The following is a 17,240-nucleotide window of genomic DNA, read 5'->3' as shown; positions in this document are numbered from 1 at the left end:
CAACTAAAGATACCAAAAACTATTTAGTGCAAGCAAGGTAAGCTAAATATGATGTGGCTGTCCATGTTGCTCAACTTTGATTTTAGAAGTCGGGGGGACACGGTATATTTTTTACAATTGTTATCTTTTGTTTGTTTCTTAGTCCCATCCTTCAGCTCCTTCAACCCCTACCATCTATCTCTGAACACCATCCAGTTCCACCCTTCAGCTCCTTCAACCCCTACCATCTATCTCTGAACACCATCCAGTTTTGATTTCGATTTGCCATATATTTCTCAACTGTGCTGTTAGGTTTCACAAAAGTTCTGAACCATTTTATTCTCATAGATTTTAGATAGTGTACATTTAAAAATAAACTTTTTAGTTAAGAGTGTTATTATATTATCGATCAATTGACTATACACCTATAGCCAATAGCCTAACAAATTAACAACTCTTACAAATAAAGTACAAAGACAACTTTTGATTGTCTTTAGGACATCGTCTATATCAAATTTCAGCAAACCCGAGCCACCTGCACGCCCGACCCGTAACAGTCTAGTCTATAACTAAACTCTCTCTCCAACACAACTTCCTTCCATCTTTTTATTTTTTTGTCTCAAGCAGGGCAGTAATTATAATATATATTAGGGGGGGACATCACCATCAAATATGCTCAAAATGCAACTCCCCAATATATTGATATAAAAAAATAGTAGCTTTGGGAATGACCAGTGAGATATACCTGCTGGAGCACGTGCTACGTGTGGGTGTTGTTATCGTTGACCAGTGAGCGGAGAAAAGGCGGAGCTTTACCTAGCAAAGACTTATACGTTGGGGAGAACAAGTATTTGATACACTGCCAATTTTTCAGGTTTTCCTACTTACAAAGCACGTAGAGGTCTGTAATTATTATCATAGGTACACTTCAACTGTGATAGACGGAATCTAAAACATACATCCAGAAAATCACATTGTATGATTTTTAAGTAATTAATTTGAATTCTATTGCATGACATAAGTATTTGATCACCTACCAACCAGTAAGAATTCCGGCTCTCACAGACCTGTTAGTTTTTCTTTAAGAAGCCCACCTGTTCTCCACTCATTACCTGTATTAACTGCACCTGTTTGAACTCGTAACCTGTATAACAGACGCCTGTCCACACACTCAATCAAACAGACTCCAACCTCTCCACAATGGCCAAGACCAGAGAGGGTGTAAGGACATCAGGGATACAATTGTAGACCTGCACAAGGCTGGGATGGGCTGCAAGCAGCTTGGTGAGAAGGCAACAACTCTTGGCGCAATTATTAGAAATTGAAGAAGTTCAAGATGACGGTCATTCACCCTCAGTCTGGGGCTCCATGCAAGATTTCACCTCGTGGGGCATCAATGATCATGAGGCAGGTGAGGGATCAGCCCAGAACTACACGGCAGGACCTGGTCAATGACCTGAAGAGAACTGGGACCACAGTCTCAAAGAAAATCATTAGTAACACATTACGCCATCATGGATTAAAATCCTGCAGCGCACGCAAGGTCCCCCTGCTCAAGCCAGCACATGTCCAGGCCCGTCTGAAGTTTGCCAATGACCATCTGGATGATCCAGAGGAGGAATGGGAGAAGGTCATGTAGTCTGATGAGACAAAAATAGAGCTTTTTGGTCTAAACTCCACTCATCGTGTTTGGAGGAAGAAGAAGGATGAGTACAACCCCAATAATACCATCCCAACCATGAAGCATGGAGGTGGAAACATCATTCTTTGGGGATGCTTTTCTGAAAAGGGGAAAGACAACTGAACCGTATTGAGGGTAGGATGGATGGGGCCATGTATCTCGAGAACTTGGCCAACAACCTACTTGCCTCAGTAAGAGCATTGAAGATGGTTCGTGGCTGGGTCTTCCTGCATGATAATGACCCGAAACACACAGCCAGGGCAACTAAGGAGTGGCTCCGTAAGAAGCATCTCAAGGTCTTGGAGTAGCCTATCCGGTCTCCAGACCTGAACCCAATAGAACATCTTTGGAGGGAGCTGAAAGTCCGTATTGCCCAGCGCCAGCCCTGAAACCTGAAGGATCTGGAGAAGGTCTGTATGAAGGAGTGGGCCAAAATCCCTGCTGCAGTGTGTGCAAACCTGGTCAAGAACTACAGGAAAGGTATGATCTCTGTAATTGCAAACAAAGGTTTCTGTACCAAATATTAAGTTCTGCTTTTCTGATGTATCGAATACTTATGTCATGCAATAAAATGCAAATTAATTACTTAAAAATCATACAACATGATTTTCTGGATTTTAATTTTAGATTCCGTCTCTCACAGTTGAAGTGTACCTATGATAACAATTACAGACCTCTACATGCTTTGTAAGTAGGAAAACCTGCAAAATCGGCAGTGTATCAAATACTTGTTCTCCCCACTGTAGATGACCCAAAGCCAGTCTGGCAACAAATATGTAGCGAGGGCCAGGCGATTAGGGCATAGAGGTCGCAGTGGTGGGTGGCATATGGGGCTTTGGTGACAAAACGGATGGCACTGTGATAGACTCCAGTGCCATAAAACTTCAATAATGTTCCAACCAGAGAATTCCATTGTCTGTCGAAAAGCACTGGAACAAGAGCTAACTCTGTCGGGACCACACGTCACGAGCATGAGACGCTCTGCCAGACCACTGACTCATTCAGCTCCCATTCCCCCCTCCTTTATAGCAGAAGCCTGAAACAAGTTTCTAAATACGGTTGACATCTTGTGGAAGCCTTAGGAAGTGCAACTTGACCCCATAGGCATTGTGTATTTAGTAGGCCAAGCTTTGAAAAACTACAAACCTCAGATTTCCCACTTCCTGGATGGATTTTTCTCAGGTTCTCGCCTGCCATATGAGTTCTGTTATACTCACATACATCATTCAAACAGTTTTAGAAACTTCAGTGTTTTCTATCCAATACTAATAATATGCATATATTAGCATCTGGGACTGAGAAGGAGGCAGTTTACTCTATCCCAAACAGGATTTATGTTTGGCGGTGCGAGTGAAGGAGGCTTTGTTGTGGGATAGAAAGCAGATTCTAGATTTAATTTTGGATTGGAGATGTTTAATATGAGTCTGGAAGGAGAGTTTACAGGCTAGCCAGACACCTAGGTATTTGTAGTTGTCCACGTATTCTAAGTCAGAACTGTCCAAAGTAGTGATGCTAGTCGGGCGGGCCAGTGCGGGCAGCGAACGGTTGAAAAGCATGCATTTAGTTTTACTATGCATTTAAGAGCAGTTGGAGGCCATGGAAGGAGTGTTGTATGGCATTGAAGCTCTTTTGGAGGTTTGTTAACACAGTGTCCAAAGAAGGGCCAGATGTATACAGAATGGCGTCGTCTGCATAGAGGTGGATCAGGGAATCACCCACAGCAAGAGCGACATCATTGATATATACCAAGAAAAGAGTCAGCCCGAGAATTGATCAGCCCGAGAATTGAACCCTGTGGCACCCCCATAGAGACAGCCAGAGGTTCGGACAACAGGCCCTCCGATTTGACACACTGAACTCTGTCTGAGAAGTTGTTGCTGAACCAGGCGAGGCAGTCATTAGAGAAACCAATGCTGTTGAGTCTGCCGATAAGAATATGATTATTGACAGAGTCGAAAGCCTTGGCCAGGTCGATGAAGACGGCTGCACAGTACAATCTTTTATTGATAGCGGTTATGATATAATTTAGTACCTTGAGCGTGGCTGAGGTGCACCCGTGACCAGCTTGGAAACCGGATTGCACAGCAGAGAAGGTATGGTGGGATCCCCTATCAAATAAGACACTAGTTTCAGGAGAAATTGCTTAAAGATTATACTTCGCTCCATTACAGCCTCCCCTTAAACTCTCTTGGGTAGGGGGCAGTATTTTCACATCCGGATGAAAAGCGTGCCCAAAGGCTTCCACTAGATGTCAACAGTCTTTAGAAAGAGTTTTGGAAAAATGAGCCAGAAATTGTAGTATTTCTAGGTGGCTCCCATTTTGTCTGTAGTGGAAGAGAACGTGTTCTTTGGTATTTGTCTCCGGTAAAGACAATAACGATTCTCCGTCTTAAATGTTATAGTTTATTTACGTATTAGTGTACCTAAGGTTTGATTATAAACATTGTTTGACTTGTTTGGAAAAGTTTATTAGTAACGTTTGGGATTCATTTTGTATGCATTTTGATGGATAGAAACTGGGTCGATTATTGACTGAAGCGTGCCAGCTAAACTGAGTTTTTATGGATATAAAGAAGGACATTATCAAACAAAAGGACCATTTGTGATGTAACTTGGACCTTTTCGAGTGCCAATAGAAGAAGATCATCAAAGGTAAGGCATTTATTATATCGCTATTGCTGACTTTGGACTAATTCTCAGGCACCTGCCTGGTTGAAATATGTTTTTCATGCTTTTGTATGCGGGGCGCTGTCCTCAAATAATCGCATGGTGTGATTTCGCTGGAAAGCCTTTTTGAAATCTGACACAGCGGCTGGATTAACAACAAGTTAAGCTTTATTTTGATGTATTACACTTGTGATTTTATGCAAGTAAAATATTTATTATTCTGTAGTTTGAATTTTGCGCTCTGCAATTTCACCGAATGTTGGCCAGGTGGGACGCTACCATCCCACCTTCCCATAAGAAGTTAAAGGGGGTTCTCTGTTTCTATTGTGCTAAATACTTTGCAACACAAAAGTCTAAGCTTGTGTCAAAAGCAGATTCAGCTTTCAGTCAAGACTGGCTTTCAAAATTGGCACTGGAGAAATTTAGAGCGCATAAAGACAACAAGTGTCACAAATTAGCTGCGATGACTCAGATTCAGGAGCCATAGCCTGTTAATGTGCAACTTTCACTTGAGCTTGAAAGACAGCAGCAACAAGCGAGGAGAAATCTTATGAAGATTGTTGGGGGTGTGAAGTAGTTGGCACGGCACGGTCAGGCTTTTCGAAGCGTTGATAAGGAGAGTGGGAACATCAGCCAGCTTCTAAAGTACAAGGCAGAGGGCAATGTAGAGCTGACCAACTGGCTGAAAGGTCACTTTGATTTCACCAGTCCCCAAATGCAAAACTACATTTTGAAGCTGGTGGGAAATACAATCGTCAAAGAAATTGTATCAGAAATACCATCAATGCCAGTGGTCCGGTTTGCACTTATTATTGATGGCACCCAAGATATATCAGGAGTTGAGCATGAGTCAATATGTTTGATGGCAACCAGGATATATCAGGAGTTGAGCAGGATTCAATATGTTTGATGGCAACCAGGATATATCAGGAGTTGAGCAGGAGTCAATATGTTTGTGCTTTGTAGATGAAGATCTACAAACAATGGAAGAATTCATGGAACTCTACGAAATGTCTTCAACGACAGGGCCAAATATAGCCAAGATGGCATGTGATGTGATGATGCGTCTAGGGCTTCCTCTGTCCCAAGTTAGAGGACAAACCTATGAATGTGCCGCAAACATGGCAGGACGATTGCAGGGGGTGCAAGCCATTTTAAGGAAAGAACGACCGCTGGCTATGTATTGTCACTGAGGTCCAGACTGTGTGAACTTAGTTACCTCTCCAATAGTAAGAGATTCAATGGGTCTGGTTCATGAATTGGGGGGCTTCTTTAATCAATCTGGCAAGTTCAAGTTGTTTTTCCAAGAAATCTCAAAATCAAAGCATGATTTCAACTCGTTGACACCTCTCTGTCACACCGGGTGGACTGTTCGCACCTTTGCCATCCACTCAGTTCTCAGCCAGTATGAATCAGTGCTGACAGTCTTTGAAGAACGAAGGCTAATGGTCTTCATGGAACATTTCTAAAAGGGAACACTGTGCTCAGCCTTGTAATGGCTGAAGACCTGATGGGGGATTTGTTACCTCCCTGCAGCTTAGGAATTAGACCGTTTCAGGCATGTTGGAGGCTGTGGACCATGTCAAAACAAGCATGCAGGACAAGCGAATGGAGGAGCACTTTGATGTCTTGTTCACAAAAGCAACTGCTATGGCAAACAAAGTTGGACCTACAACATATTCAGATGCCTCATATCCTCAAACCTACAAGGCGTTACATCGGTCAGGCAGCAGCCGATATCCATCCGGATGCCCAGTCTTTGTACAGAGCCCAATTTTACAATGCCTTGGACACAGTAAATACTCAATTCATAGAGAGGTTTGATTAAGCTGGATTCCACAAACTGCAGCAGCTTGAAAATGTGCTGCTACGCAGAGACATGGACAGGGTGGTAGACGAGTATCCTGAATTGAATTCAAAACTACTGCAGGTGCAGTTGGCCATGTGTGGGGATAATTACACATATCAAACAAGCTCAGATGTTGCTAGGATTATTTGGGAAATGGTGCCAGAGGTGAAAGGTCTCTTCAGTCAGGTGGAAGCTTTAGTAAGGCTTCTGCTGGTCATCCCTGCCTCCTCTGTACAGACTGAGAGGAGTTGTAGTGCCCTGAGGAAGCTTAATACATGGCTTAGATCTTCGACGAGTCAAGCAAGGCTGAACAATGTGTAACATGGACCAGGAGAAACTGGACAGACTGGACCTTGAAGGAATATGCCAGTCTTTTATCGGTGTCAACGATAAGCGCAAAAAGGCCTTTGGATCCTTAGCTTGAAGAATGGCAAGTCAAAACATGCCGTTGCCTGGAGAGGAGATGAGAGGATAAGAGAGCAGAGGAAAAGAGAAGAGATGACTGGATAGCAGGGGAGAAGAGACGAGAAGATAGGACAAGAGGAGAGCAGAGCAGAGCAAACGCCCCTGCTGCCCACCCAAGTTTACTTGTAAATATGTAAATAAAAACAACAATTTGCTCAACCTTGGCCAAAATATCTGGACTTGTCTTCATATAACAATGTGTAGATTTCTGTTTATATGATTATGGTTATAGTTGTACTTTATTAATCCCGAATCTCTGCCAATTTCTGCCAAAAACAGAGCAATGTAATTCAATACACAATTAGGCATTATCTGCCAGACCCCCTTGCAGATTTGCAGCCCAGCAACTAGGGATTGCCTAAATAGGTATATCTCAGGGGCATGTTTTCAATACAGACTCCTTTTGTCGCACTTTATTCCATATAAGGTATTCAGCTAGACCTTATGAAAGTTGCATAGCATACCCTTAATCTAAAAACAAAGTGATACTGGTGATATTGTACATAACTTGGCATTTCTTCAAAACATTGTGAGAGGATGACCAACCTTCCAATTAATGGCAATGCATTTATTAGCCACTATAAATGCTAGGTTACACATTCTTCTTATAACAGTCTCCAGTATCAACATTTCCAAGCAAACAAAAACAGGGAAAAAAGGAGAATCTGTAGACATGTTGAGATAAAAGAATATACACTTTGTCAGAGTTCAGCCAACCTTCACAAGACCACAACACATGCAAATATGTCCTATTTTGTGCTTTACACCCCCAGCAGAATAATACAAATTCTGAGTGCATGATATTCAGTTTCACTGGCATGTAGTACATTCTATGATGGTCTTAAACTGCATTAATTCATGTCTGAGATTATATGAACATGACTGGGCATTTTGATAATATGTGTATCCATTCATCATCATCAATACCGTCTCTCAGGTCTTCCTCACATTTTTGTTTGACATGTTTTGTGTCATTGGGAAAAGCCTCTATCAACCCTTGATACAGTTTGGAAATAAACATTGGAGGTTTGTCAGACGGCCTTAAAATAGCATCTGGTTTGTCCATTGTTTGGTGAACAGAGAGAATAAAGTTTTGCATCTGCAATAATTCACCTCAGTCACAGACTGGTTTTCCCTGGCTGCCTGACCCTGCTGAGATCTCTGTCACCATCTGATCCTTCTAAAAAGAGGCATGACAAAGAATTACCTTGGTGTACTATTATACATTATATTATCCAAGAATAGAATCAATGGTTAAATAATTGAAATTACAATTTTTCTCAGATCCCAGACTAAAGCTTTAAGCTTAAGCTGCTATCATGTAGCTACTGCAGGTCTACCCATCAATTCAAGATGGAACTTTGTGTCATTCACTGAACATACTGCAAAATTCACCTGAGCTACGTAGACTCGTCTTCCCTGGCTGTCTGACCCTGCTGGGACCCCTGTCACCATTTAATCCTTCTAAAACACAATGAGCATAGTGTTGTGTACTGACTGCATTAGAGGGCTGCATTCCCACGGGATGCCTGTGAGACCTGCAGTTCTCGACAGAGATCATTCGGTCTTCATTCTTCACGCTACAGGTGGGAGCGGGCGGTCAGATGGACAATTATAATATTTTTGTTGTCCCACAGATTATTTTGAAACGGTGCTCTTTCTGCTTTGTATGCATTAGCCTACCTATTGTATTAAAAATACATATCTTTTGCATTATTCACACGCTCAGAATTCACTGCTTCAACTTCAGTAGCCTAACTCTCCTAGTTGGGCATGAGAGTGCGCCTAGTACTGTATGTGTGGTCTCATTGAAATAGAGTAGCCTGCCTACACGATACAGATAATCACGTGGCAGTTAATTAACTTGAATATTAAATTGACTTAAATATGATTAAACTGTAGTTTACCACAGAGTCTGTAAATAAATATATATCATGAAAGGAAGTGGAGGGGGCTCAACCAACGTGAGTCAAAGTGGAATCAATTTTTTAAAATCACTATTGAAAAGGAAAAGGCACAACGCGCACATACAGTGAATTCGGAAAGTAATTTTCCACATTTTGTCACGTTACAGCCTTATTCTAAAATTGATTAAATATTTTTCCCTCATCAATCTACACACAATACCCCATAATGACAAACAAAAACAGGTTTGTGGAAATGTTGACAAATATATTTAAAATAAAAAACAGAAATGCCGAGAAATATTCAGACCCTTTGCAATGAGACTCGAAGTTGAGCTCAGGTGCATCCTGTTTCGATGAATGATTCTTGAGATGTTTTGACAACTTGATTGGAGACCACCTGTGGTAAAATCAAATGATTGGACATGAGGCACACACCTGTCTATATAAGGTCCCAAAGTTGACAGTGCATGTCAGAGCAAAAACCAAGCCATTAGGTTGAAGGAATTGTCCATAGAGCTCCGAGACAGAATTGTATAGAGGCACAGATTTGGGGAAGGGTACCAAGAAATGTCTGCAGCATTAAAGTTGAACTCTTTGGCCTGAATGCCAAGCGTCATGTCTGGAGGATACCTGGCACCATCCCTACAGTGAAGCATGGTGGTGGCAGAATCATGATGTGGGAATTTTGTCAGCGGCATGGACTGGGAGACTAGTCAGGATCGAGGGAAAGATGAAGCAAAGTACAGAGAGATCCTTGATGAAAACCTTCTCTAAAGCACTCAGGACCTCAGACTGGGGCGAAGGTTCACCTTCCAACAGGAATACGGCCCTAAGCACACAGCCAAGACAACGCAGGAGTGACTTCGGGACACGTCTCTGAATGTCCTTGAGTGGCCCCTCCAGAGCCCGGAATTGAACCCGAACAAACATCTCTGGAGAGAAAATCGATGTGCAGCTCCCCATCCAACCTGACAGAGCCTGGGAGGATCTGCAGCGAAGAATGGGAGAAACTCCCCAAATACATGTGCGCCAAGCTTGTAGTGTCGTACCTGTAATCGCTGCCAAAAGTGCTTCAACAAAGTACTGAGTAAAGAGTAAGGTAAAATGTGTTTTTGCTTTGTCATTATGGGGTATTGTGTGTTGATTAATGAGGGGAAAATAGAATTTAATCCATTTTAGAATAAGGCTGTAACGTAACAAAATGAGAAAAAACATCAAGGGGCTCCCGAGTGGCGTAGGGGTATAAGGCACTGCATCTCAGTGCTAGAGGCTTCACTACAGAACCCACTACAGACCCTGGTTTATTTCCAGGCTCTATCACAACCGGCCGTGATTGGGAGTACCATAGGGCGGCGCACAATTGGCCCAAAGTCGTCCTGGGTAGGCGGTCATTGTGAATAAGAATTTGTTCTTAACTGCCTAGTTAAAAAAAAAGTTGAAATACTTTCCGAATGCACTGTAGTTTAGGCTACAATGGTGAGTGAGTGTTGCGCCTTTTCATCTTCAATAAGTATGTATTACCCATTTATTTGTCTCTGCCTGCAAATCGTCCCCCGAAAAGGTAGGCTATAATCTATAGAACTATGCAAAACGTAGGAAGTGTCACTGTCATCATTGTTGCTGCTTCCAGTTCAGTAGCCATACCTGCAAGATCAGGTGCTCGTGTGGTGTCAATTATATAGATTAGGCTATATGTACACATGGGTGGAGAAGCATGGGGCAGTTGGCATTGGTATTTATGCAGATCACATGTACCATCGTCCTTCCTTACCTCTTCAATGAAAATCCCATTGGCCTCTACATTATGGACATGGTATGTGTATGAAAACCATTATCAAAACAGTTTTTTAAATTCACTTTTACCACAAAATCCAAGGTAAGAATATGGTCATGTGCATATTTTGTTAATCATCTGTATAATTACTATTTTGGGGATTCACAGATGTTACCCTCCCTACACCTCTGAATATAACAAAGAAACCTGTTTGATCACCATGCACTGCAAAATAACATCAACATGCCAGAGAATATAACAATTGGACTTGGGACTCTGCTGGGAGTTTACCTCATATTTGGATTTTTTTATTCTGCTTATCCACTAAAATCATAATAAACAATAAAATATTGTTTTATTGTTATGCGTATTATTAATAATACAAAAAATAATAGGGGGGGGTAGTTCAAAAATGTACCTCAAAAGGTTCTTTGAGGATCCATTAAAAGGGGTTCTTCGCAGAACTTATAGGGGTTCCCCCACAGTTTCAATTTGTAGAACCCAAGCCTAAAGTTTGAAGTGATTGTGTTAGCTGTGTTGTCGGCTAGCTCCTCTGCACAACAGTGTCCTGACGAAGGAGCACATTTTCTCTGCCAGGAGAAATTGTGACTCATTAACTCATTCTGATGGATGTATCCAAATATATGTCACAAAAAACAGCTTAACCAACTGCAAATGTTGCTACTGTTGTTATTCTTTTTGACGTTTGACGTGACTGTAAATTAGCCGTAGTTGGCTAGCTAGCAAGCAAGGGATAAAACATTGACTGAACGACTGGGTCGCATCTCTGGCAACCGTTCCAATAGAATGAATGACCAGCCGGCTTAGGTAGCAACCCTACATTTGTGTTGGGACTACATCTTGTGGAAGGATGAAATAGTATGAATAAATTAATCATAATAAAACATTTTATGAAAATATGTCAATCATTATTTGAACATATTGGTAACCCATTGTATAAAAGTGATTACGACCTCGAAGCTGATGTTTGGAGGATATATTGGCAGGTTTGCTTGCCCTCGACGAACAACATGTTCCAATATATCCTCCAAACACGACTTTACGGGCATTATCACTTAAGGTAACTGCTGTTTAATTGAACAGAAAAAAAATCGAAACTAGTGTTTATTTGTGCTGAGCTAGTGTTGTAACTAACATGAAATGTTAGCTAATGTTTCATCCCCTCTCAACTGAGGTGAATGAATACGCTACGCTAGTGAGTAGCTACAACAGCCAGGTCAGCTCTGGCCTCTAGTTATCTGTCAGATAGTGATAATAGCCACCTGATATCGCTATCTAACAGTAGTTGTTTGTAACCATTGTTTTTTCCTGTTTCAGAAGTAAATTAACCTGGCAAGCTTTCGCCAGTTGATGAACCGTTATAGCGAAAGCTGGCCAAAAGTTGGCTTACATTAGCTACAGTGGTGGAAAAAGTACCCAATAGTCATACTTGTAGACATTAATACATTAATAGAAAATTACTTAAGAAAAAGTAGGTCGGGGGGCGCTAGAGAGCGTGCTATGGAGTAGACGTGCTTTGCTAGAGCTCCGCTCTATTTTGAAAGAAATTAGTATTTATCTTAACCTCTCACATCCTATATCTTCAAACAAATATGACAAAGGGAAAAGGAACCAAAAAAGGGAGCGCTAAACAAGATCATTTGAATGAGATAGACAACGAACCAATTTCAATGTCGCCAACCCACGACGAGTTAGCTGAAGAGGCTAGCTTCCAAGAGTTCCCCACAGAGCCTACTCAAAGTGACATACTGGCTGCCATAAACTCACTAAGCAAGAAGGTGGACACAAGGTTGGCTGATATCTCAAAGAGTATTGGGACTTTGGCCGAAACTGTGAAGGCAACTCAGGGAAGGGTGCATGAGGTTGAGCAGACGACAGTCGATCACGAGGCCAGGCTACAGGACATAGAGAAACAGTGCGCAACGTTCAAAAATGACAACAAAACCCTGAAAGCCCGACTGGAAATGCTCGAGTCACATTCAAGACGCCAGAACATCCGAATATGTGGGATCCAGGAGGACACTGAGAAAGGGAAACCCACTGAATTTGTCTCGGAGCTGATAACTGTATTGCTGGGGAGTGAATACTTCAAAACGGTCATCCTGATCGACCGTGCACACAGATCTCAGGCAACGAAGCTGGCCAAGGGCGGGCCACCAAGGCCATTCATTGTACAGCTGCACTATCCCCAGACCAGGGATCTCATCCTCAAGCTGGCTAGTCAAAAGTTCTCCCTTAACTTCAACAGAGCCAGAGTGGCTTTCTATCCAGATCTTACCTTGGAGGTGAGAAACCAACGGAAAGAGTATGATGAGGTACGCAACAAATGCAGGGCGGCCAACAGACAGGGATTATTCTTTCTTTTCATCAGTTCAAAATCATATTCCAGAATTGACTATTTTTTGTTGGACTCCAAACTAATTTCAGCAGCTGAGTCGGTTACCTATCATCCTATTCTAATTACGGACCACTCTCCTCTGTCCATGGTGCTGAAACTCGACAATGTGTCGACAGGTCGGCGAACGTGGCGCTTAGACGCATACCTGCTGAAAGATGAGGCTTTTTGTCAGTATTTGAAGGAGCAGATTGCCTTTTTCCTCGGAACTAACGACACAGGGGATGTTGACGACTCCACCCTTTGGGAATCTCTAAAGGCTGTGATTAGAGGTTACATTATTTCTTATACATCAGAGAGGAAGAAATGTGCCAATACTAGGCTGAGAGAAATTGAAAGAGATTTAGGGGAACAGGAGAATGTTTTTAGGATGAATTCCTCGTATACAGTCCTTGAGAAGATCAAAGTTAAAATATGAATACAATACCAATCCTTTCGAAACAGGTGGGCTCTTTACTAGAACGCAACAAAGTTATTTTGAACTGGGTGACAAACCACATAACTTATTAGCAAGACAGCTAAGGCATGTACAGGCATCTAGAGCTATTCACAAAATAAAAGACAAGAAGGGTAAAATAGTAACATATCCGCAGGATATTAATAAATGCTTTGCGCAGTTTTACTCAGAGCTATACCAATCAAAATGCGATGCTACTGATCCACAAACTATGGAACGCTTTCTCGCTGAATGTGAACTTCCTAAACTAGACAGGGGGGCAGCTGCTGCACTCGATGCAGGGATAACCTTAGAGGAAATTAACACAGCGATAGTACAATTTCCAAACAGCAAGGCCCCTGGGCCTGATGGATATGTAATAGACTGGCGCAGTACTTCTTATAGAATTCTATCTCCACTTCTGCTGCGAATGTTTAAACAATCCAAAGAAAATGCCAAACTCCCGCAAACACTGTATGAGGCTACAATAGCACTGGTCTTGAAAAAAGATAGAGATTCCATGGAGATGTCGTCTTATAGCCATGTGTCGTTACTCCCCATAGAAAACAAGGGGTTGACAAAGATATTGGCAAACCGATTGAAAACATATATTTCCGACATCATACACCCTGACCAGACAGGTTTGTATCCCGAGCCGACATATATACTACAATTTGAGACGCCTTTTCAACGTAGTGTATCGCGATCATAAGGTTGAGGCAGTGGTAATAGCTTTTGATGCAGAGAAGGCGTTTGATCGGATTGAGTGGAAGTATATGATGTCGGTTCTGGAGCACTTCGGGTTTGGAAAGGAATTCATTAATTGGATAAGAATTATTTATGCACACCCAATGGCGTCCGTGGTAACCAATCAAGAAATGTTGCAGTCATTCCGCTTGTTCAAGGGGTGCCGACAGGGGTGCCCTATTTCGCCTGCTCTCTTCGCTATAGCCATGGAACCCCTTGCTACTCTCATTCGGGCATGTGCCGATATAGCTTCTGTTAAGATAAAGGACACACAGCACAAAATTTCCCTATATGCAGACGATGTTCTTTTGTTTTTGTCCAAGCCTAAAACTTCTATTCCACCCTTACTTAACCTTATAAACACATTTGGCTCCTTCTCTGGCTACAAGATAAACTGGCAAAAAAAGTGAGTTGATGCCAATATCACGGCCTGTGGATATGCAATTTCTGCAATCTACCCCATTTAGAACAGTGATGGACAAGTTCACAAGCCTTGGCATTGTAGTGACAAGAGACCTTGATCAGCTATTGAAAGCGAATTGGGACATGAAAATATATCAGCTTAAACATAATATAGAGTTTTGGAAAACTCTGCCTATCTCCTTGGTTGGTCGTATAAACGCTATTAAAATGGTTGTCCTACCCAGGTTTCTTTACCTGGTTTCTTTACCAGGTTTCTTCCAATCTCGACCCAATTTCATACCACAAAGCTATTTTAAGAAACTGGATTCAATAGTAACTCAATTTTTATGGGATAACAAGGCAGCCAGAATTTCAAAGAAGCATTTATGCAAGTACAAGATAGAGGGGGGCTTTGGCCTTCCTCACTTTAAATTGTATGATTGGGCTGCTAATCTGAACATTGTGTCTTTCTGGAGGGAAAGTTTACCTGCGATGAGACAGAAGGATATGGCTTTATGGCTTTTGATTGAGCAGGCCTCCTGTCAACGTTCCTCACTCCCTGCACTTGTTAATAGCCCATCATATGTGAAAAAAATCCACTTATGACTCTAACCCAGTCATTTGTCATACGCTTAGGATCTGGAAACAGATTAGGTATTTTCTTAACATACCCACTGTATATATTGACAGCCCGATTTGCCTGAATCATGCTTTCCACCCCGCATTGGATGATGTGGTGTTTTCACAGTGGAGGGACAACAATTGGTAATCTATACATAGATGGTCAGTTAGCTTCATTTCAACAATTACAGGGAAAGTTCAACATGCCAACAACACATTTTTTCAGATACCTCCAAATCAGGAATTTTGTAAGGACACATATCCCACAATATGGCATGAAGCCAAATAGTCCTACATTAGATAGCTTGATCCTTGTCAAACCCCATTCAAAAGGGTCGGTCTCTAGACTGTATGATGTGCTACAGAAGGCTTATATTGCAATTTTGGAATTTGGAGACTGTACTACCTTTGAAATGTGATTACGGGATTTAGGGAATGTAATACATATGGAAAAGATTCGATACAATACCTCCAATAGAAGTCCAATGTTTTACAAAATATGGTCAAAATAAATGGTCTAGTCCCGCTTCATAACTGGGTTGACGATCTGCTGCTACTCTGTGCTGTACGCGACTCAATATTTATTTTGCGCTTAACTACACTGCTTGTCATGACTATATGCTGTCTTCTTATACATGTACCACCTAATAGGATTTTGTTTTATTTTGTGTATGTGTTAAGTTAAGTTTTGTTTTGTCCTCTAAATTGGCTATCCCATTCAACAGTACAATGAATGTCGTTGTTAGTATATTGCTGTCTTTTTCATTCGATTTTTTTGTTGGAAAATAATAAACATATTATTAAAAAATAAAAACGTTTTTTTTTAAGTAAAAAAAAAAAACATTTTTTAAGTAAAAGTGAGTCACCCAGTAAAATACTACTTGGGTAAAAGGCAAAAAGTATTCCGTTTTAAGTATATTTAAGTGTCAAAAGTATAAATAATTTCAAATTACTTCTATTAGGCAATCCAATCCAAGCAGTGCAATATTATTGTTTTTTATTTTATTTATGGATAGTCAAGGGTACACTCCAACACTTAGACATTATTTACAAATGAAGCATGTGTGTTTAGTGAATCCGTCAGATCAGATCCAGTGTTGAAACGGAATGTTAGTCTAAACTAAATGTGAGATAATGCTTTTTATAGTGGAGATCAAGTTTACAATTTGCCTGGCTGGGCTGATGAGACAGTGGATTGCGCATTTAACCAATCAGCATTCAGGATTAGACCCACCCGTTGCATAATGCCAGCTACATCAGTCAACTAAAGAGTAGCCAGTTTTAGTTCTGGTTCCTTTAACAACTCGGTGAAAGAGCGCAACACGTACACACTATGTTTAACTCTACTATGCTACTTCAGCCAGCCTTCCAGAAGCTTTGCCTTCACACAGCCTGTCAGCCCACTCTGTGGTGTCCATGTGTCCTAAATCCAGTCAGGTAAACATTCCAAACAACCCACCCGACTGCACGGCGGCATCCTAATGCACACCGTTGCCTTATTTTGTATCATATTCCAATGATAAAACTGGGGGTGTCAAAAATGCAATTTCAGAATGTGGGGGGATTGTGCCCCTGTGTGTGTGTGTGTGTGTGTGTGTGTGTGTGTGTGTGTGTGTGTGTGTGTGTGTGTGTGTGTGTGTGTGTGTGTGTGTGTGTGTGTGTGTGTGTGTGTGTGTGTGTGCAAGTAGAAAAACGTTTTGACTCACCCTACTTGTAGAGAACACAAATGCCATCCTCATCTCTTTCATGTTGACGAAACAGTACACACTTTAATTTGTTGTCCTAGGCTACCTGGCTAAAATGCTTGCTCGCTCGTTAGCCTAGCTTCCTTTCACAGGCAACGTTAGCGAGTTAACATTAGCCTTCTACATCCTAAATACATATTGAACTTCCATCCTCTCAGGACAGGGGCACAACATTGCATGAATTAATGGTTGCATCAGAATCGCCATTATATTTCATTGGCCAGGGCCTCCCGAGTGGCGCAGCGGTCTAAGGCACTGCATACTTTAGCATTTAATCAGGGTCCAAACCGTATCAACTAACATAGGGAGATGCATGACGTGGAGTTGAAAATGATGTATGGATCAACTGGGTTACAAAGGATAAAGAAATGAGCTTGCACAGTGAATAAACCAGCTCCTTGATGGCATGATTTTCCTCTTGTAGTCACGCTCAGGTGCTGAAAGGACAGCGCACGCACACATCGACATTCCACCACAAAGCAGCTTCAAAATGTTTTTGATTTCGAGCACCAGACAGTGAGGATGTTAAAGGTTTATGTAACGGATGTGAA

Source organism: Oncorhynchus gorbuscha, linkage group LG01, assembly GCF_021184085.1.
Source record: "Oncorhynchus gorbuscha isolate QuinsamMale2020 ecotype Even-year linkage group LG01, OgorEven_v1.0, whole genome shotgun sequence".
In the NCBI taxonomy this organism is placed as follows: Eukaryota; Metazoa; Chordata; class Actinopteri; order Salmoniformes; family Salmonidae; genus Oncorhynchus; species Oncorhynchus gorbuscha.
Note: the sequence above shows the minus strand (reverse complement) of the source record.